At 34.6% G+C, this 22,326-nt stretch overlaps 1 protein-coding gene across 4 annotated transcripts in view; it reads left to right on the top strand.

Annotated features, from left to right (window-relative positions):
* Nucleotides 1-22,326, top strand: part of LOC115210448 (decaprenyl-diphosphate synthase subunit 2) — a 607,213-nt gene that overhangs the window by 129,521 nt on the left and 455,366 nt on the right. The gene's annotated exons all lie outside the window — the stretch shown is intronic.

The following is a 22,326-nucleotide window of genomic DNA, read 5'->3' as shown; positions in this document are numbered from 1 at the left end:
ATTAGAATAATGCAGTTGTTGACAGTATTAATGAACATCACTTAATTCAAGAACGTTTATATCATAATATTTTTTCCAACAAAATGAAATGTGTGCATTAGCAGTTGAGAAGAATAAATCTAATGGCATTAATTCTTGGTTGGTATTCAAATTTCTGAAAATGGAATCACACCTATAAAGCATTGAATCTATAAATTTGATGATCATATTATCTGGAATTTCTATGGTTTTTTTTTTAAAGCTATATAATTCAATTCCTCCAATTTCATGGATTTCTTTCATTGAATATTTATTTTGAACTGTTTCCATATGATTTCTATTGGATTTAAATCCAGGGATTTTACTGTCAGCTGCAGTGCTTGGATCTCGTTACATTTTGTAAATTTCTTTTCCTATAATAAGCTTTTGGTTGTAATTTTTATCATCATCATCATCATTGTCATCATCGTCATCATCATGATGTTGATATCATCATTGTCATAGTTATCATCATCATCATCATCATCATCATCATTTTTAACATCCACTTTTCCAACCTTGCACAATTGGATAGAATTTCTTGAGGTAATTTTCTGTGGCTGGATATCCTTCCTGTTGCCAAACCTCACCTGTTTCTAAGAGAAGTAATATTTTCTTATGACTGGGCACGTTGTCACAGGAGAATAGAAACAAAAGGTGCACTTGGACATCCCATGTAAGGTTTTAAACAACCACAATTGTGAAATGTATATAGGAACAAATGACATGAACTTTTGTTTATCACAGCTTCTCACACACATATATATATGGTGGTCCTCAACTTGATTTTGAGCTTAATTACTTTGTCATGGGCCTGCCAGTTGACTGCCTAGACCTGACTCAGTTTTAATTTCTTTTTTTTTATGACAAATGTAGAGAAAAATTTTGTTTAGAATCTCATCAACAGTTACTCCACCATTGTGCATTCATCTAAAATGGATTTTCATCCTGGCAATAAGCAGCATACTTTTGGGCATTAAGGCCTGCAGTACTCTGGTGGGGCTGTTGAAGTTCATATGTATGCATATTTCATATAAGCATTCTGTATTGGTCTCCTGAAATGTGACCTTTCATGAATGACAAGATATACACACATATACATACGTATGTACATACACACATGCATAGCCCACCCCACACAGATATATAAAACTTTTATAAAAAGTAGGGCAACAGCGAGTTCAAAGTTTTGGTCTGCTAGCCTTCATTGGACTATAATATTGGCTTTATATAGCTTTTGGCAAGATGCTTTCCTATCATATATATATATATATATATATATATATATATTCTGAGTTTTGCATTGTTGCTTTTGCCAATAGTGATGTGTGAAAAAACAACCTGAATAAAAATTAGCCCACTTTACTTTACCATTTCACCTATTTGTGTACACTAATGTGTAACTAGGTTTTACTTACATACTCATGTGCACATGTGTATATATATGTATATGAAATAATTCATTTTTACTGGTAGAACTCAAAGTAGATAAAGCTATAAAACACATGTAAATATTGGGTTAAAACCCCTTTTGGACTGAAAAATTCAAAGGCAGCCTTCGACCTTTTTCTATCTGCTTCAAGTTCCACTGGTAAAAACAAATTATTTCATGTTCTCTTGAAGTTTCCGAATCCTTATGACATAAACAGTATTTATATATGTTTATATACTCACAGATAAGGAGTGAATCCTGTCTTGTAATAAGACACATGTAACATAGAATTAAAAATAGAATTACTCAGCAAATAGAATTCACTAAAAATTTCAATTGCTGTGTATATCTCATCTGAAATAAAACATCTTTATATATACAGTTGATTAATGTGAACATGCTGATGTACTTCACAAGGATACAACTTGGATTATAACCTTTTACATACATACATAATAGGTTGTATTATGAGTGCTCAGTCCAGTTTACCACTAAAATTCTGGCTTGAGCTGCAACTGAAAAGTGTGGTATTAAGATGGCCTATTGAAGGTGGCTGGAAGTGGTTTCTCCTTGAGCAGGTAGATATAGGTTAAAATATGAACATATACTTGATGATAAATTGATGCAAGAATTGCAATATATTTAATCAGTGGCTGAAGTAGGGTTAGAACTCATTATTTTTATGTCTATAGTCAAGTATCTCAGTTGTTCAACCAGTGCACCTCATTGTCTGAAATCTAGAATATTTATATGTAATAACATATTACTGAAAAAGTTCTGGCTGGAAAGAAGAAAATAAAAAAAATAAAATAAAAAAGTAACTGAATATATACATAAAGAAACGAAGAAAGTTAAGCTAGCTTTTCTTGATATAACAACTCTGTGTGCAGAAGAGTTAATATACAAACTTTGAGTGTAGTTCTTACCACTTTCTTCATTGTTAATAGCGCTAGTAATTACCAGACTAAATCACAATGACTTATGTGTTAAGTCTTTGTAATAATTTTCTTTTTTTTTGTGTTATTCTTTTATATTGTTTATCTTTACTTTGCTGACTTACCAACCATATTCTTTCCTTCCTTCCTTCCTTCCTTCCCATCATTTTCTTCTTTTACTATTTATTTCAATCCGACTGAAAAAACAAAACAAAAAAAACCCCACAACAGTACATAAAGAAGCAAAGAACAAAACAAACACTTCTGTGTATTTTGTGGTAATATTTCTTTTCAAAGTGTTCATTTCGGTTCCACTTGGCCGATTATTGCTGTGCTCTAATACTCTACCATCATTACATACTAACCAAACAAGTAGATTTTGCTCAAATCACCAACAAAGTGTCTATATAATCGTTCAACCTGCTCATTTTTCAGTGTTGTGTAGCAGCAAGATCTTTCCCAACTCAAAACACAGATTTTAATTTCTTCAAAAAATTAAGACCTTTGTGTTTTAAATTGGCATACCTTAAAAGTTGAAATAGGCCTAGTTGCCATACAATATAATGGCCCATAGCCTATCCCTTTTTCTTACCATATTTCTGTTGAAATAGACTACTTTTGTTCCAATTAATTCTGAAAATACTGATTTCAAATTTTGGTATAAGGTCTGCAATTTGTATTTTGAAGGAAGCGAGTTAGTTGATTACATTAACCCCCAATGCTCAGCTGGTACTTATCTACTTACTTTGAAAGGATGAAAGGCAAAGTTGACTGCAGCAGAACTTGAACTCAGAACATAGTCAGAAGAAATGCTGCTAAGCCTTTTGTCCAACATGTTAGAGTTTGGAATATAAATTAACAGGAAATTTTGGTGGGTGGTTATAAATAAAATCAGTTTAAAACAATTATCATAGAACTAGGGGTAGTCTCAGATAGTTTAACACTGAAAGAGTTGAAATATCAATCTGAGCCAACAAGAATCCCCTGTGTGGTTGTTTGACATGTTAGCAATAGCAGTCAAATCTCCAACTGCTTAGAAGGTTTGCCTGATCAGGGTTGAGATGAAGGCTAATAAATAATAAATAAATAAATGCGCCCTTTTAAAGTCTAGCCAGGCTCATGGGCCCGGTTTCCTGGTTTCTATGGCGTATGTGTTCCCTAGCTGATGGGACGCCAGTCCATCGCAGCGTTACTCATTTTTGCCAGCTGAGTGAACTGGAGATACGTGAAATGAAGTGTTTTGCTCAAGAATACAACGCGTTGCCCTGTTCAGGAATCAAAACCACAATCTTATGATCATGATGCTGACACCCTAACCTCTAAGCCACGCACCTCCACAATAAATAATAACAATAACATATTAATCAAACAATGCAGGGTTCAATTTGAATGAATATGCCAAACATTCTGAAATATTGTTTTTGTTTAACCATAAGTTAATCCTGAATAAGCAGACCTTTGATCAAATACATTCCAGACATGGCCATCCACATTAAATTTCAGGCATAGAATAATATAATTCTAGATACACTATGCTTCCCTTTTTAAAAATAGTTGTATGTAGTTTGAGGGAAATTTAGTTGTTATTTCTAGCAAATTGAGAAAAACAAATATAAGCTCTCTTATTGGTTTACATTCTTGCATGCTTATGTCCAAGGTACTGCTCTTATGGGCAACTACTAAGCATTAGCTACTTCTTCTTTAGGATTAGAACTCTTCATGTCCACAGTCAGGTCCCTGATTTGCTCAACCATTTAACTATCCAGACATTTAACTATATCAACATATTATTGATTGGTAAATTTCTGTCTGTTAAGAAAGTTAAATTATATAAAGAAATGAAATAAAGAAAGGAAATGAAGTTAGCTTTTCTGATATAATGAGGTGTGCAGAAGAGTTAACATAACAAAATTTAAAAGTAGTTCATGTCACTTCCTTCGTTGTTAATAGCTCCAGTAATTACCTGACTAAATCACCACCACTTGTGTGTTAAGTCTCTGTTATATGTTTTTCTATTTGTGGTTTATCATTACTTTGCTGATCACCTAGAGGATATCTATTAACTTTGCAGATGAATCAATGAGGGAGACTTTATGCTGTTACTTGTCCAGCTGGAAATAGAAACCAAATCCCTTAAATAATATCCTATCATTCTTATGTTTTTCTTGACATGGCTTTGAGGTTCAGGTTTGGCTGTGTGATTAACCCATTATTGGTCAATATCCTATTTTTGGGACAGAGATTTTAAATTTAATATAAATAATATTATAAAGACTTCTGTGTTTCTTTTGTTATATATGCCATATTTACAATATTCTAGCACCAGTGTTTTTTATGGTGCTGCTGCCACATAAATGGCTGGTTCTGTGTAAAAAGAACTGGTGCTGGTGCTACTTAAAAAGCACCTACTACACTCTGTAAAGTGGTAGGCTTTAGGAATGGCATTGAGTTATAGAAACCAAGCCAAAATGGACAATGGAATCTGGTGTGGCCTCAGTCTTTGTCAGTTCCTGTCAAGAGGTCCAACCTGGTGCTTTTATGTGATGCAAGCACCCACACCAACGTTTTTTATGTGATGCCTTGGTTTTAAGATCTCAATTCTGTTGTAATGAGCAAGTCTTCTTGAGTACAGCAATACACCACATATCTCAGTCCTCTGTCAATCATGGCTAAAAAATATGAATTCATCTTGAAAACCTTGTGTGCATAGAATTTTTTTTGCTTTGTGTACCAGTTGTAAAATGTTTTTGCATGCACAAGTTAGAATGAATACTACCTGTAAGCCTTGATATGGCTTTTGTGATTATTAGGAAGAAGGGAAGGAGGAAGTTATCTTCAAGTTAGAGACTTGACCCTAAAGCTTGCAATAAAGTGGGATTTGCTAAAGCCACCCAAGGACCTTGTAGTAATGTTAAACTGAGTAACAGATTAAGTCTACCATCTATGTAGGCAACAGCAGAATTTGAACTCAGACTACACAGAGCTAGAACAAATACTGCACAGCATCCTAGCCAATGTTCGATGGATGCATACATCAATATATACTCTTCTCAAGAAGTGTATCCTGTCTGATTCTTATTTCTTCATTGCCCACAAGGGGCTAAACATAGAGGGGGAAAACAAGGACAAAGGGATTAAGTCAATTACATCAACCCCAGTGCATAATTAGTATTAATTTATTGACCATGAAAGGATGAAAGGCAAAGTCGATCCCGGCGGAATTTGAACTCAGTACGTAATGGCAGACGATATACTGCTAAGCATTTCACCCAGCGTGCTAACATTTCTGCCAGCTTGCCACTTTTCTGTATCCTGTCTAATTCTGTTAATCAATTTTCTACACTTCCAATATCTTAAACCATTGGTGGAAGCACTTGTAAATGGTTACTGTTTTTTATCACTATTAACCCTTTTGTCACCAAATTTCTGTTAAAAAAACTAAAATGCTTTTGTTTCAATAAATTTTGAAAATCATGGAGAATTTACTGAAATAACTTTGTGACTATTAAGCTGATGAGTGGAGCATATATTAACATAAATTTTGATGGGATGTTTTAACTTAGATCCCTTTAAAATGAGAAGTTTGTGTCATAGAATGAGGGGTGCTCTCAGGCAGACTGGTATAAAAAAGGTTAATGTTTTCTCATTCTCAGTGAACATGAAGTGTAGTTTTTGATGGAGCTAGTTCTACTGAAAAACTTACTCTGTTATGTCACCACTCAACATTGATTTCTGCCTCTTGTTAATTTTGGCGAAAGCATGTTGTTGCTCATGATATCTTGGCTCTGACTTGAATGGAAGCCCACTAGCCTTTTTGGATTAAGAGTTTACTGTCACATTTACCTCATTGCATTGATGGAGTTCTTTCTGTCCTTAACTTACATTATACCAACTCTGGTGTAGTTCAGTTTGGTTACATCTCCCAAATCTTTATCAACAATCTCACTATAGCTGTTAACAAAGAATCTATATTCCTCACATAACCACTGTTGAAATAAATTTCCAGTTAGGTTACTAGATAAAATGCTGTGTAATAAATAATGATAACATTTCTTAACTAGATATCCTTTTGAATATATCTTCTTTAGATAACAATATATTAATTTTACTATGTATCTTAAATATATTAAACGTGCTAAATTTATTAATATATCAAACATACATTATATTGTATTCACGTTATAACATGAAAAAATACAAGAACATTAAAAAAAAACTATGAGAATATTTTAAAGTATATTATCAAAATACAAGCATGAAATATGGAAAGCATAAAACATAATAAAATTATGAAGTATGGGAATATTTTAAATTGTAACATAACATATATAACATTCAATATGAGAATATTTTAAAATATAACAAAAAAAATATGAGATTGTAGATATTTTGATATTTTGTAATGATTTAAAATATTTCTAAATATAAAACAAGAATTATGGGACTGTTCTAAAATATAAAAGAAAAAAAAATGAATTATGTGAATATTTAAAATGTAATAAAAAGAACATGAAATTTGGGAACATTATAAAATATTTGAGATTAATTTGAGGTAGGGGTACCTACATTTAAATGATAAACCACAGTATAAAAACGCAAACAAATGCAAATGTATTTTGTTATTCTCTTCATATAAGGAAAAATATTAGAATTGCTTTTACATGTTTCACAGACAGAAAATCAGAGTACATATCTTCTGATGGATGGCCACTAAGTGAAAAATATAAAGATAATTCCAAAAATATGTTTACCTTTGTTTATGTTTTCACAGTGAGGCTTATATTTCAAATTGTACGTATCCCTATGTTAAATTTATCTCAGATTTTCTGTGTTTTGCATAAATATTTATTATTTAATTTCCAAATATACTAACATTTATATGAAATATAGGAAGCTTTTAAAAATGTTATGTGGAACAACTTGCTTGTCAAGCATGTGGCTTTCAGTTTGATCCCCCTGTGTGACGCTCTTTTGAGGTAGGTTTATACTCACTGGTAGGAGCCAGTGCGTTGATTTGCATCTCTTTAGGTAAAACAACAACATAACTTCAGGAACGATAAAACTTGCAGCATGCTTAAAGAAGTACTGGTGAGTTAATATATTTGACAAACTTCTTTGTTGGCAATGTCCCTGTATGGCTGCAGTCCACTGACTGAAAAAAAAATGCAGTAAAAGAATAAAAGGAATATAAGAATAAATGCAAATAAAAAAAATTGAATATTGTATAACAAATTGAAGGAATCAGATCTGATTTCATAATTCATATGCTAATAATTATCTACCTGTCTATGTATTGTATATGTGTGTATGTTTATATATATGTGGTTAGGGTAATCAGCTGCCAATCAAAAGGTTGTGATTTTGATTCCAGATGGTGTGTTGTGTCTTTGAGTAAGACACTTGATTTTACATTGCTCCAGTCCACTCAGCTGGCAAAAATGAGTAGTACCTGTATTTCAAAGAGCCAGCCTTGTAAACATTCTGTCATGCTGTATCTCCTTGAGAACTAGAGTGGAGGTGCATGGCTTAGTGGTTAGGGTGTTGATCTCATGATCGTAAGGTTGTGGTTTCGATTCCTGGACCGGGTGATGCATTGTGTTCTTGGGCAAAACACTTCATTTCACGTTGCTCCAGTTCACTCAGCTGGCAAAAATGAGTAATCCTGCGATGGACCGGCGTCCCGTCCAGGTGGGGAATTTCTACACCACTGAAACTGGGAAACCGGCCCTTATGAGCCTGGCATGGCTTGAGAAGGAACATATATCTATTATCTATCCTTGAGAACTACATTAAGAGTGTGCATGTCTGTAGAGTGCTTAGCCACTTGCACGTTAATTTCACGTGCAGGCTGTTCCAGTAATTGGATCAACTGAAACCCTTGTTGTTGTAACTGACAGAGTGCCAGTTATACACACACACACGCATGCATGCATACTTGTATCTCTCTTCCTCCCTTTCTCTTTCTGTCTGTCTCTGTCTGTATACACACAAACACATGTGTGCATGCACTCCCCCACCCTCACACACACACCACATATAATGTCTGATTTAGAAAATGTGTAAGTATTGCTTTTGTAAAAATATTTCAATCACAGGTAAATTGATTAACAGTTTGTGGAAGCTAAATTAATTAACAATCATAAAATATTCATTAGGTATAACAAATATTTTTTTTTTTAAATTGTTGATTTTTTTATGCCTTTTTCTTTAAGAAATCAGGAATACTAGTGTAGTCAGATTGAAACTTACCTCTGATTAACAACAGCATAGGTAAATCTAATACTTAAAAAAGTCAAACTGAAAATGAAGAAGGTAGCTGTGTCTTACTTATACACAATTAAAGTCAATATGAGACATCTAGGTATCATAGTTAATGTAAATTCATCAGGAAAAGCAAAATCACTGTAGTATTCATCTGGAGATAATATCTCTTAGGGGTGTGCCTTGTTTACAACACAATATATATTGGGGGAAGATGGAAATTGCCCCAGCAGTAGTTGATGAGAATGTTAAATGCACCTCTGCTTCACTGGGCATTGGCAATAGCATGTACTCACTGCCAACCATATGTCCAAATGAAATTTGTTGCCACTGATATAGGAAAATAGTGAATAATAAATGACCACTGGTGCTGTGAATAGCTGCCAATTTGAATAAAAATCTGTCATGTGCAACAGAAACAATATTAGATTAACGTAGCCCTCTGTATGATACTTAAAGTAAATACATCATGGAAAGTAAATTCATTGCAGTATTCATCTGGAGATAATAACTCTTGTGGATATACCATGTTTAAAAAACTCAATATATACTGGAGGCAGACAGAAGTCATCCTAGTGGTGACCAGTAAGAATGCTAGATGCAATTCTGCTTTATTGGGCATTGACCATGGCATGCACTTACAGCCATATAATTACAATTGATACCAAAAAATTCTATGCTCATTAAAAGACCATCATGAGTTATAAAACTGTTTGTTTGGGTGAATTACATTGTGAAATCGAAATCCAAGTAACCTTGATTAGTAAAATCAATAAAAGGAGTGAATGGGTGATTGGATAATTTGTATTGTTAAGAAGTATGGGTTTGTAACTACATTGTTTCAGGTTCAGCCCTACTGTTTGGTACTTTGAGCAAGTGTCTTCTATTATAGAGACCTTGTGAGTTAATTTGGCAAAAAAGAAATTGTAGGAAGGCTAATTTTCCTATCAGGATTTTACTCTCATTCGATGCAGCAGCTGTGGGCTGGAAAAGGCCTCATGGCAGGCCCCATACCAGATGGCTGGACATGATGGTGGAAGATCTCCAGAGGTTTGATGTCACCTTGATGGATGTAGAAGGTCTGCCATTGGGCCACCAGCGATGGGGAGCACTGGTAGACATATTCAACTCTATGCATGATGATGCATCTGGGATCATGAACTTGGAATGAACCCAGTCCCATTAAACAAGAACCTGAAGCCTGAAGGAAGGCTGTTATATACATATGTATATGTGTATGTAAAAGTGCATAAACTTCGACATCCTAGGACTTCTTTATATTTTGTGTTGACATAAGAATCATTCTCTCTGCTTTGGAAGATCTCTGAAATGAAAAAAAAATCCCTTGTAAAGTAATTAAGGGTAAGTGACAGGAAAGGTATCATCATCATCTTCATCATTTAACATCTGTTGTCCATGCTGGCATGGGTTGGATTGTTTGACCAAGGTTCTTACTTCATTATTGCCCACAAGGGGTTAAACATAGAAGGGACAAACAAGGACAAACAAAGGGATTAAGTTGATTACATCGACCTCAGTGCGTAACTGGCAGTTAATTTATCGACCCTGAAAGGATGAAAGGCAAAGTCGACCTTGGCGGAATTTGAACTCAGAATGTAATGGCAGACGAAATACTGCTAAGCATTTTGCCTAGCACGTTAATGATTCTACCAGCTCGCTGCCTTTTTGCTTGACCATGGTTGGTAAGCTGTGGAGCTGTGCCAGACTCCATTCTGATTTGGAATGATTCCTATGGCTGGATACCCTTCCTAATGCCAACCATTGAGAGTGTAATGGGTGCTTTTTACATGCCACCAGCATGGGTGCTAGTTGCATAACCCCAGTGTCTGCCATGACTATGATTTCACTTGGCTTGATGGGTCTTCTTCTCAAGCATGACATATTGCCAAAGGTCTCAGTCATTTGTCATTGTCTCTGTGAGGCCCAGCGTGCGAGAGGTGTTCTTTACATGCCACTGGCATGGGTGCTAGCAACGTGACACCAGCATCAGCCACATTGCCTCTGTGAGACCCAACACTCAAAAGGTGCTTTTCTTGTGCCACCTGCATGGGTACCAGTTATGTGACACTAACAATAACCACAACTATGATTTCACTTGACTTGATGGGTTTTCTCAAGCATGGCATATTACCAAAAGTCTTGGTCATCAGTCATTGCTTCCGTGAGGCTTGACATTTGTCTCAAATATTTCCTTGTCCAATCTAAGCTAGCATGGAAAAACAGATGTTAAATTAATTAACAAAATAAATGATACAGTATGGATTTGAGAAAATATTTTCTTTCTTAGCATTTATTCCACTTTGTGTAGGGTCAGCTTGTTCCTATTGATGCAACCAAGATATTGTTTCAGTTGATGTATTGCTCCACCTATCATTGGATATCATTATTTACTGTGTCTTGAAGGCCCCATTTCCCAATAAGAGGAGGCAGTGGATGGAAGTGGAATTTGAACTCAGTACATAAGGATTAGGAACAGATATTACAATACACTTTAGCTAGTGCACTAACAATTCTAGCAAAACACCATCCTGAACTGGTACTTTATGCATCACCCTGAAAGAATCAAAGACAAAGTTGACCCCAGTGGGAGTTGAACTCAGTGTGCAAAGAGCTGCAACAAACACTGTAAGGCATTTTATCCAGTACTCTAACAACTTTGCCAGCTTCCTGCTTCAGATTTGTAAACGTATATAGGAATAATATTATTTGATAATAGTTGTGATTTATATGAAATGTTAGCTGATAGACACATATAAAGCATTACAATTGTGAAGAAAATATCTGATATTGTATGATGAGAATCAAAGCTTGCATCTCCTGCTGGCTAAGCAAGGAGATGATGGACATTTTCCAATCAAATCGCTATGTTTACATAGGGGAACCAGAAAACAAAAACTACCATAAATCAATTTATTAAATTCTTATCATGATAGGTCATAAAACATCCAGGCTTACAAACTGGTAGCTTTGAGCTGGCCAACAAGGGAGTGAGTCACTATGTGATTGCTTGATTTGCTAGAAATGACTACCGAGTTTCCTTAAAATCTTTACTTTAATCATCTTAAAAACAATATGGACATATTAGATATTGTGGTCTTACATAATTTTTGCCTGAAAAAACCCCCACAAGAATGATGGGATTGTTAAAGTTGAAATGTTTGGTTATATGTCAGTTAGATCAGGAGCTAAACAAGAACAAGTGGTAGTTTATGTAACACACCACACATGAAAGATTGAAAGATGATGATGAACTCAACCAGGTGGGTGAGTCAAGGGTTGCTTTCTTTTCTTGTAGAGAATATTTCCTACATTGTCTTTCACTCTCCTTCTCTTTGGAATGGTTTGAAAATGCTGCATCTTTTGTATTTAACTCTGCTGGTTCATCTTTCTCAAGTTGTCAAACCGTCAATCAGCAATACTAAGTTATTGTTAATCCTGATTGAACAGACCCATATTCAAAAGCATTCCATTCCAGTTATGACTATCCCATCTTATTTTCAATACATCTTGGAGACAACATTGTTGGCTGTGATATCTAACAATTTGAAAGATTGTAGATCCTTTTGTCCTTTGCTTCAGCAACACCAGGCTGAAAACTCTGATAGTAATAATATAATATTATCACTTTTCTGTTGCCAGAGAAAACTCCAGCTGAATTAACCAATATGCTGCCATACAGTGTACTTCTGTTGTCATCACTCTCATCACCACAATCATTGCTTCCGCTTTATTTCAATTCCACCTACAAGTTAATGATAAATAAATGAGAGAGGTTGATCTTGTTGGTCTGCTTCTCCTGTGTATACTGCACTGTAATCTTGTTTGCATATGGCTTTCTCTCTTCTGTCCCCTTCAAGCTGTATACATTTAGACTAAAATGTTTCACTTCTCTCTGTCTGCATGCATGCCTGTCTGTTGTTGCTTCTGCTGCTGTTGTTATTTTTATTGTTGTTTATTCTCGAGACTATAATATTCCATTTGAAGCTGTCCAGAGGCTCCCTCTTTGAACCATCTGTTGTTGTTGAACACTGAATCAGAAAGAACAGATCAAAGATAGTTCAGCCATGACTTTCTTTCTCATTCTTTCTTCAGAGAAAACGTTTCTTAAAACTATCTCCTTTTCACCTTCTTGTACCTTGAGGATCCACCCTGACACCTCATCACTACAATTTTTATTTCTTTCTAGCTCCACTCCAATTACTTTCACTCACTCTTCTATAATCTGAGTAGCTATGTAGTTACCCTACAGCAAAGAACCTGTTCTGTTCTTGCTCCTCTCATATCCTAGCACAAAACTACCTCCCTTTCTATTTAGTCAAAGGGGATCTTAATCTTGTAAGCTGCATGGTGACCTCACTAGTGCTGGTGCCATGAAAAAAGAAAGTATCCAGTACACTTTGTAAAGTGGTTGGTATTAGGAAGGGTATCCAACCATAGAAATCATTCAAAAGCAGACATAGGGATGTAATGTTGTCCTTGGGCCTGCCAGGTCCCATCAAACCATCTGACCCATGCCAACATGGAAGATGGACATAAAATGATGATGATGATGATGATGATGACTTTATTTATTCCCTTTTCAAGACGAGATTTATGATTTGAAGGAGTCTTGGCTGCTACTTCTCGTAGGTTGAAAGACCATGTAGGGAAAAGTGATTTTACTTTTCTGTAATTGAATAATGTTGCTATATTGCTTTAGTTTGGCATCTCTGATTTCTCTAGAAAGATCTCTTACTGCTGATATTAGTATTGATAGTTTCTAGGTGATCTGTTTGTAAGACAGAGCTGAAAGTTGAGAAATCTCAATTAATTATGAGTAAGATCATAATCATAAGAGATTCCAAACCACACTGTAATCAAGTAATCAAATCCACACATTTTAACACTTTCTTTATGTTTTCTGGAGTTAATATTCAGGCCACATTGATATCTAGAGTCTACTTTGCACATACATCAAATTTTTATGCCCTGTTTGGCCAGCTTCCCAAGCTTAAATTCACAGAATTTCAGCCTGTCCTTGAATGAAATTATACCTTCATCAACCAATAACTTTCTTGGTTTGAGGCAATAATTTATGCAGCAGTTTTTCACTGCTAAAAGCATTCACACTTTATTTAGCGGGTCAGAATTTTGTATTGGCCTCTTTTAGTTAGAAGTAAGTATTTCACAGTTGAAAATAATGCATTCAGGATATAAAACAATCTCTTTTCATTAAACTTGTTATGAAACTATCTCCAGTACAGTGATCTGTGCCCCAGTAATTGATTATCACTATATTCTCACAAAGATATTAATGTCAACATGCATTTGCAGATTTTTGAACTAGGTAAAAGCAGTGTAAATGGATCATTAACAGTTTTGAAGATAAATAGTCATTGTGAAAGCATATAGACTAGTGGTTAAGATGTTTGGCTCATGATTTTAAAATTGTGGGTTCAATTTCTGGACCAGGCAGTGCATTATGTCCTTGATCAAAGTATTTCCCATTACTTCAGCCTACACTGCCGAAAATAAGTACCAATCAAGTACTGGTGCTCTTCTCTCTCTCCTCCTCCTCTCTCTTCTTCTCCTCTCTCTCTTTCCACTCCCTCTCTATCACATCCCTTCGGTGGAGTTGAGGGCTGTCTATGTTGTTGACATATGATTACATAGACACTTAAAAACATTTAGAAAAAGTATGATACATGTTACCAAACTCTACTTGTTTGTAGCTGATGGCTTTCTCACTCTTTAATCATTGCCCAGTGAAGTGCTTTTTTTAAGTAGCATGCAAGTAGCTGAAAATTTAACATATGTGCACCTTTATGCAGTGCAGGGAATGGCATGCCAAAGAACAGACCCAATGTCTTCTCTGTGTGTCGTCAAAAGCAACTGAAAGAGGTTGAAATAGAATTTGTACTCTGACCTCATAAAACCCTCATCAGCAGTGACTACCCAAATGCATCCAGGTGTTAGAAGGTTGTTGCCTGAGTGGTGCAAAGGCCTCATCAACCAGGAGTAGCAAATCACCGACAAATGGTGGATGCTGTGATACACTGCAACAACATATTTCCCCATACCTGTCCTGACCTGCACCCTTATCATAATTTTCAGGTAGAATCAAAATGACACAGTGTGACCAGGCTGGGTCTTTGAATTACTGATTCAATCCATCCAGTAGGCTTTCATGTTGTTTCTGTTTCTCCAGTTTCACTCACGAAGCTTGGATTGACGTAATATTATGGTAAAAAACAGTGTTACATCAATTTTGAGAGTTACTACCCTTGTGTGTGTGTGTGTCTGTGTGTGTGTGTGTCTGTGTGTGTGTGTGTGTGTGTGTAAAGGAGCACTTTATACTTGTTAACACACACACACACCACAAGTTTCTGCAGTCTTTATCTATCAAATTTCACACACAAAGCTTTAATTGGGCAACACATGGCTAATGTAGAAGGTTCTGGTCTAAGAAACAGGGCAGTAAGAATTAATCCTAAAACGCTTGAACACACATCCATGCTTGTGTCCTTACAAATTAAAAAAAAAAATTCAAATTTGTGTGTGTGTTGCATGTGTGTGTGTGTGTACACATGTGTGTATATGTATGCATATATGCTTATCTGGAGCAGATCTCAGTCATTTAATGATGAAGGCCCAGATAATAATAATCTTTCCTACTCTAGGCACAAGGCCTGAAAATTTTGGGGAGGGTACTGGTAAATTAGATCAATCCCAGTACGCAACTGGTACTTAATTTATCAACCCTGAAAGGCAAAGTTGGCCTCAGCGGAATTTGAACTCAGAATACCACTAAACATTTCACCCAGTGTGCTAACGTTTCTGCCAGCTAAAAAAAAAAAACAAAAAAAAAAAAAAAACAGATTTGACTGACAATATTTTCCAAGACCTGTTGAATGTCAGTTCCAACTGGTTAGGTAATTTTCAGATGTGAATAAATTGTTGTTTTAAATCGATGATGGTGATGATAATGATGATGATGATACTACTACTACTACTACTACTACTACTACTACTACTACTGCTGCTGCTGCTATTACTACTACCACCACCACTACTACTACTACCACTACCACCACCACCACCACTACTACTATGATGATGATGATAAATACTTGCAAAAAGAGATGTTTCCTTTGATTCCCATCATACATTGTCATATATTTTCATTTCTATTGTAATTTTTATATGTCTGGCCTGTAACATTTTCATAGAAAACATAACTTTTATCATATAAAACAGCTATTATTACAACAAAGAAACTCACATACATACTCACGCACATACAAGGTTTATGAAATGAGGTCTGGTAGTTCTGGTTAGGAATAAAAGAATTTAAAGATCTTTACAGTGTGACTTCTAACCATTCTACCCCCCACCCACACACATACACACACTTAACCCTTTATGTCCTAAGACATGGCTGTGTGGTAAGAAGTTTGCTTCTCAACCACATGGTTCCAGGTTCTGTCCGACTGTGTGGCACCTTGGGCAAGTGTTTTCTACTAAAGCCTCAGGCTGGCCAAAGCCTTGTGAATGGATTTTGGTAGATGGAACCTGAAAGAAGCCACTCATATATATATATATATATATATATATATATAGTCTACTCTGTAAGGTGGTTGGTGTAAGGAAGGGCATCCATGCCAAAATGGACAGTAAAGCCTGGTGCAGTCTTCTGGCTTGTCAAAATCATCCAACTCATATCAGCATGATAAAACGGACATTAAAGGATGGTGGTGGTGGTGGTGGTGATGATGATGATGATGATTACGATGATTACGATGATGATGATGATGATGATGATGATGATGATGATGTGATGATGATGATGATGATGATGATGATGTGTGTGTGTGTGTGTATGTGTGTACTTGTTCTCCAACCACAGCTTCACAACCAGTGTTGGTGTATTTACACCCCCATGACTTAGTTGTTTGGCAAAAGAGCCCAATAGCATAAGTACAAAACTTTAAAAAAATGAGTACAGGGGCTGATTTATTTGACCAAATTTCTTCAAGTTGGTGTCCCAGCATGGCTGCAGTGTAATGACTGAAACGTAAAAATATTAAAAAAAAAAAAAATTGAGACTTATTTCTCACTTTTAGTTGTCAAGGTATTTTATATTGACTTAAAATGTAGTAAGTGTTACTATGCTTTAATTTCTGTATAACCTCCTGCAGACTGGTGTGCAAACCAGAGACTTTAAGGCTAATTTTCACTGCAGCCTTGAATATCCAATTTGAAAACATCCACCACTGAGGATGATGGCTTCATCTCAGTCAGCAGCACAAAGACTCAGTCACTGTGTAATCTGCATATCAAGAAAACAGTCATACATCACATCTTATGAGCATCAATCAGCTAAATGTCTCAAAGTTGCTATGATTACTGTGACTTACTATCTCTGAAGATCCTTCATGTTAATTGTCTTAAGATATATATTCTAACGGATTTTCTGTGTTTCTTAAATGGTTTATAAACACCCTTCCACGCTGCAATTGTTTTCGTTCCAGCGCACAATCTCAGATCAGGTCACTTGCTATGCAAGTACATCTCCGTAAATATAAGTTTATGTTTTTTATTTAAGTCGAAAAACTTTTCACAAACAGTTCCTCAGAGTTTCCTGTTCATCAGACAGTTGTATGATCATTAGTATGATTACAACTGTCTGACAAACGGTAATGTGAAATGCTGAGTAACAGTTTGTGAAGATTTTTTCGGCTTTAATAAAATGCATGTTACTCTACCTTTGGTATTTGAGTACTATTTTTGTCCACTTTGTTTGCTGATTTGTGTGGATATGAAAGTTTGTGTTTGTCCTGAGCATTGAGGTGATGGTGTACATGCACGGTTTAAATTGGGCTGGACATGTCATTCATATGAATGATCAAATGATCCCTAAGTAGATGCTCTCTAGTGAATTTGTTTGTAGAAAGCACACCCAACAGAAACCAAGACTTTGATTTAAATATTGTGTGAAGTCCTTCTTGAAGGCATGTGAAATATGGGAGATCAACTGGGACAGCAATGCTTGTCATTACCACCAATGAAGGAAACAAGTAAAGGAAGAAGTGGATATTTTTGAAAAAAACATGCATTTTTTAATGTAGAATTTAAGTGAGCTGCTCAGAAATGCACTGCCATGTAGTGAAAGGTGCAAGTTTGGTATGTAATATCTGTGGGCATGTATGTTTAGCAAGACCTGGGCTAATTAGTCACCAGCATAGCCACCAGAGTAAAGTATAAATTTGTCTCAATGCACTCCCCCCCCCCCCAAAAAAAAACCCACCCTTTTTTTTTAAACATGCAGAAAAATACAGAGATTATGAGTCTGAAAAAAATTTCCAAAGATTTTTGTAAAATTTTTTTAAAGAATTTTTTTTCTTCTAAATATGCGGAAAAGTATGGACATTATGATTCGGACAAAAATTTCAAAACATTTATGTAGTTAAGGTTAGGGTGTTAGGGTTAGGGTTTTAGGGTTTTAGGGTTGGGGTTAGGGTTTTAGGGTTAGGGTTAGGGATTTAGGGTTAGGGTTAGTATTAGGGAAAAAAGTAAAAATTGAAGATTTGGTGGGGTGGGAAATTTCACAATGCCGATTTTTATCAATTTTCCGGAACCTCTGTATCTGAAAATGGGGTTTTTTGGCAAAAAAAAAAAGACAAATTTTTGAGAAAATGGATGGGGTGTGGGTGGGGGCGGAAGTCTTTCCGCACAATGTTCTCAATGGTTAGTGGTGGTCTTTCTCAGTTACAAGTGGACAGCCATCATCGTGTATGTATGTAAATATGTTTTTCTTTCTTTCTATCACTCTTCCTCTCTTCCTTCCTTCCTTTCTTTTTTCTTTCTTTCTTTCTTTCACTATCTCCTTTTCTCTGATTTAACAGAGATTTAGCTGTTACTTTTAGTAGGTTAAGTGTCTGTTTATAACAATAGTTCTCAATATTTTTGACTTACCAGTGCACTCCACATGGAAAATATAAGAAAATGCTCTGAGATAATCCCATTTGCTTAGTCAAGGCTGGCCTGGGAATAAAACAATAACCCCTTTCCTCTTAACTGTGTCTTGCTAAAAAAAAAGAGGGAAAATATCAGCCTTAAAACTTCTACCTAATCCTTTATACATATAATTATGTTTGTGTATGTGTTTGTGTTTGTTCCCACCACTGCTTGACATTCATTGTTGGTTTATCTCTGTCCCTATAACTTAGTAGTTCAGCAAAAAAAACTGAGAAAATAAGTTCTAGATTTAAAAAGTAAGAGCTTAGTTAATAATCCATTCTTGAGTCACCAATTAAAATTTTATTGGTGGTATTCATCTTGAGGAAGCATCTGTAGTAGACAGAAGTATCAATAGATGTGTCTAGCAGCTGACTACATCTGCTACTGATACTTCTGTGATTCTTAATACTATACATCTCTGACGGGGTGCTGAAAAGTTTCTGACTTTAGGTAAAAGAAAACTCAGAAGGATCAGTAAATTATGATTTTATTCAACCTGTTTCCCTCTCAGATTCACACACTTATAGCAGCAGTCCTTCAGTTTTTCTAAGCCATATAAATGATACCCTTAAAGCCAGGAACTTTTCAGCACACTCTCACATATGAGATGTTTTCTCCAGATGAATACCACAGTAGTGTGGCTTTCTTATGGTATATCTATGTTAAGTAAGATACCCAGATTATTATTCAGAACTAATACAGCTTCTGTCACTAATGACAAAATTTTATTTTAATTGTTGTTGTTTAACCTGATGTCATCCCTCATCAAAGACTTATGATGAAAAGCATTCTATTTTCGACTATCTTTTTGACCATCATACTTGGCCTGACTGAGCAGACCACATCAATCAGTCATTTTAAGTTTGACTATTCTGTAGTTTATTTGCGCATAGTGTGTCTAGGATTACATTATCCAATATGGCCTTCATTTTTTAAAGTGGCATGTTGTGATTAATTGTTCCAACACTAATCTGCTTGTGTATACTAAATTAGAAGCATTCATTGAAAATTTCTTGTTAATTTATGTTCCAAAACACCAGCTTAATAATGACAAAGTCTTTTTACTAAATTCTTCATTATTTTCAAAATTAATTGAAAGAAAAGTAGTGTAATTTGGAAGAAACCTGGTAAGAAAGGGTGAAGGAAAATTTGGCTGTTACTTCTGGGTAGATTTGAATGGATCATTGAATATTGTATAATGAAGACAATGTTTTTAATTTCATGGCACACTGACAATTAAATAAAAAAATTACTGATACATTTTTGTAAGGAAAGTTTAAAAACAAGTTCTAAAATTTAAAAAAATTTAGAAAAATATATAGAAAATAATTTCTTAACTTCTTTATTAATCATAAATAATATGTTTTTAAACACTTAAGCATTAATATGGATTTTCTAAAGCCATCCCTTTTGTTACCATATTACTGTTGAAACACTGCCTTTGTTTCAATTAATTTTGAAACTAATGAGGAATTCAGTAAAATAATTTTGTCTTTATTAAGCTAGTGTTTGGAATATGAAATTAACATGAAATCTTTGTAGGAGATTTTAATTTAGATTCTTTTAAAACAGGAAGTTTATATCATAGGACTGGGGATGGATTTGGATGAGTTCTTAATTAAAAGGAGTATCTAGGTGTGTCACAGATTTCTGAAAAATATGTGACATGCCTAGATACTCTTTGTAGTGCATCAGTGCACCATAACACACTATTTAAGAACCACTGGCATTGAATCTCCTGTTTTGTCTGGTTATTTTATGATTTTTTTGCTGCTGGTCTTGTTGCTGTTCATGAATTTAGTCCCTTATATATATATATATATTTGATTTGAAAACCCCACCAGAATGGGAGAAAGCGCTAATAATCTGAATGATATGATCTGAATGATATGATATATATATGTAAAAAATGTAATATATAAATAAATATCTATAAATATGAACCATCCGATCTTCTGATTACCTCATTTCTTCTAATATATATATATATTTATATCTATATATATGTTTCTGATGTGCTTTATGCTAGGCTTGGGTGACCTGTGACATGTGTCACTTGGATTGCATACAGCCTTTTATGATATTTTCTGGGCATACATATCATTACTTAAGCATTTTAACTTTTTACCAAAATTCTATGTTATCATAAGACCAGTTCAGATATGTGTGACATATATTTGAACCTGTAAAAGCTTTTCACTGCTGTTTGTCATAGAAAAAAACAATTCTCGGTTAAGACAAAAGGTGTTTAGACATCATAGTCAGACAGAGGGGAAAAGCCTTTACAGGTCTAAGTATATCTCAAACACATTTGAACTAGCCTTAAGTTTCTATACATTCCATTGCTGCTTTGTGCATTTTTCTTACATATTTGTTCAAACCTGGCAGGCTGTGCAATTAGTAAATAATATTTAGTGACTTATGATGAAGGAAGCTTTGCTTCTTAATCAGCTCAGAGTTGCTTCTCTTTGTATCTGGTACTGAGGAGAAGAAAAGAGTTTGAAATGCATCCATAAGTTCAATAGAAGGCACTCTGTACTGACTATGATGTTTTTAATACCTCTTGTCAAAAGCAAGTTTTTTTCTCCATGACAGACTACAGTGAAAAACTTTTACATACATCTCAAACATATCTGAACTGGTCTTAGGTTTGTATAGTTTGTCATTGCTTTGCACATCTGCTCATGTATTTGTAATATAAATTCAACACTAATATCTTTTTATATCTTTTGTGTATTATATTTTTATGACATGTTTTGTGTAATGCATACATTACACTAAACATATAAAGATATATTACACCAAACATCTTACACAAGTGTAGCTTTGATTTATGATGAGCAAATATCCCATAAAGTGCACTTATTAAAAAAGAGGGTTGTACATGTCTGCTCCAGGCTATGAATCTAAATAATATATTCTCATCACCTGCATTATTACTGGGAAAGGTTGGTTGTGTTGTTACACTTTTCATAATAGAATGTAGACGGGTTTCAACATATTTACAGATAAGTGTAACACACAACATCACACATCAATTTACTGGAGTGTTTCTGAATTTTGGAAGTTCTGTCTTTATGTGCTTCTATTGTAACACATCTACATCTTAAAGACAGCAGAGAATGAGTTTCAAAAAATAAAAAAATAAAATAAAAATGTATGTTAAATGAAATTATGAGGCTGCTACATTTACTATTGCCATTGATGTTGATGATGATGATAACTAAGGAAAAATAAGTGATCGAACTGACACAATATATATATATATATATATATATATATATATATATATATATACACACATATATATATATGAAAAGTAAAATAGAATTAATTCTGGATTCATGTGAGGCTAGAAGAAAGCAGTAATAATGTGCAGTTTAGAAAGAGAATATAGCAAATGATTCTGGAGACTTGAAGAGGAACAAGAACTAATATATATATATATATATATATATATAAAGTAAATAAAGAAATAAAAAAAAATCAATAAATTTGGGTACACTTTATTTCTAACTCCTCAAAAGAAATTGAGTCTGAACAGAGATGAATGATGGATTGAAATTGAGCTTTAGACATGAATATTAGTTATATATACATGCGTACATACATACATACGTACATAATACATATATATATATATATATATATATATATATA

The sequence above is a fragment of the Octopus sinensis genome, linkage group LG4 (genome assembly GCF_006345805.1).
Source record: "Octopus sinensis linkage group LG4, ASM634580v1, whole genome shotgun sequence".
NCBI classification, from domain to species: Eukaryota; Metazoa; Mollusca; class Cephalopoda; order Octopoda; family Octopodidae; genus Octopus; species Octopus sinensis.
The sequence above is the reverse complement of the archived record's forward strand: the minus strand, read 5'-3'. Positions and strand labels throughout refer to the sequence as shown.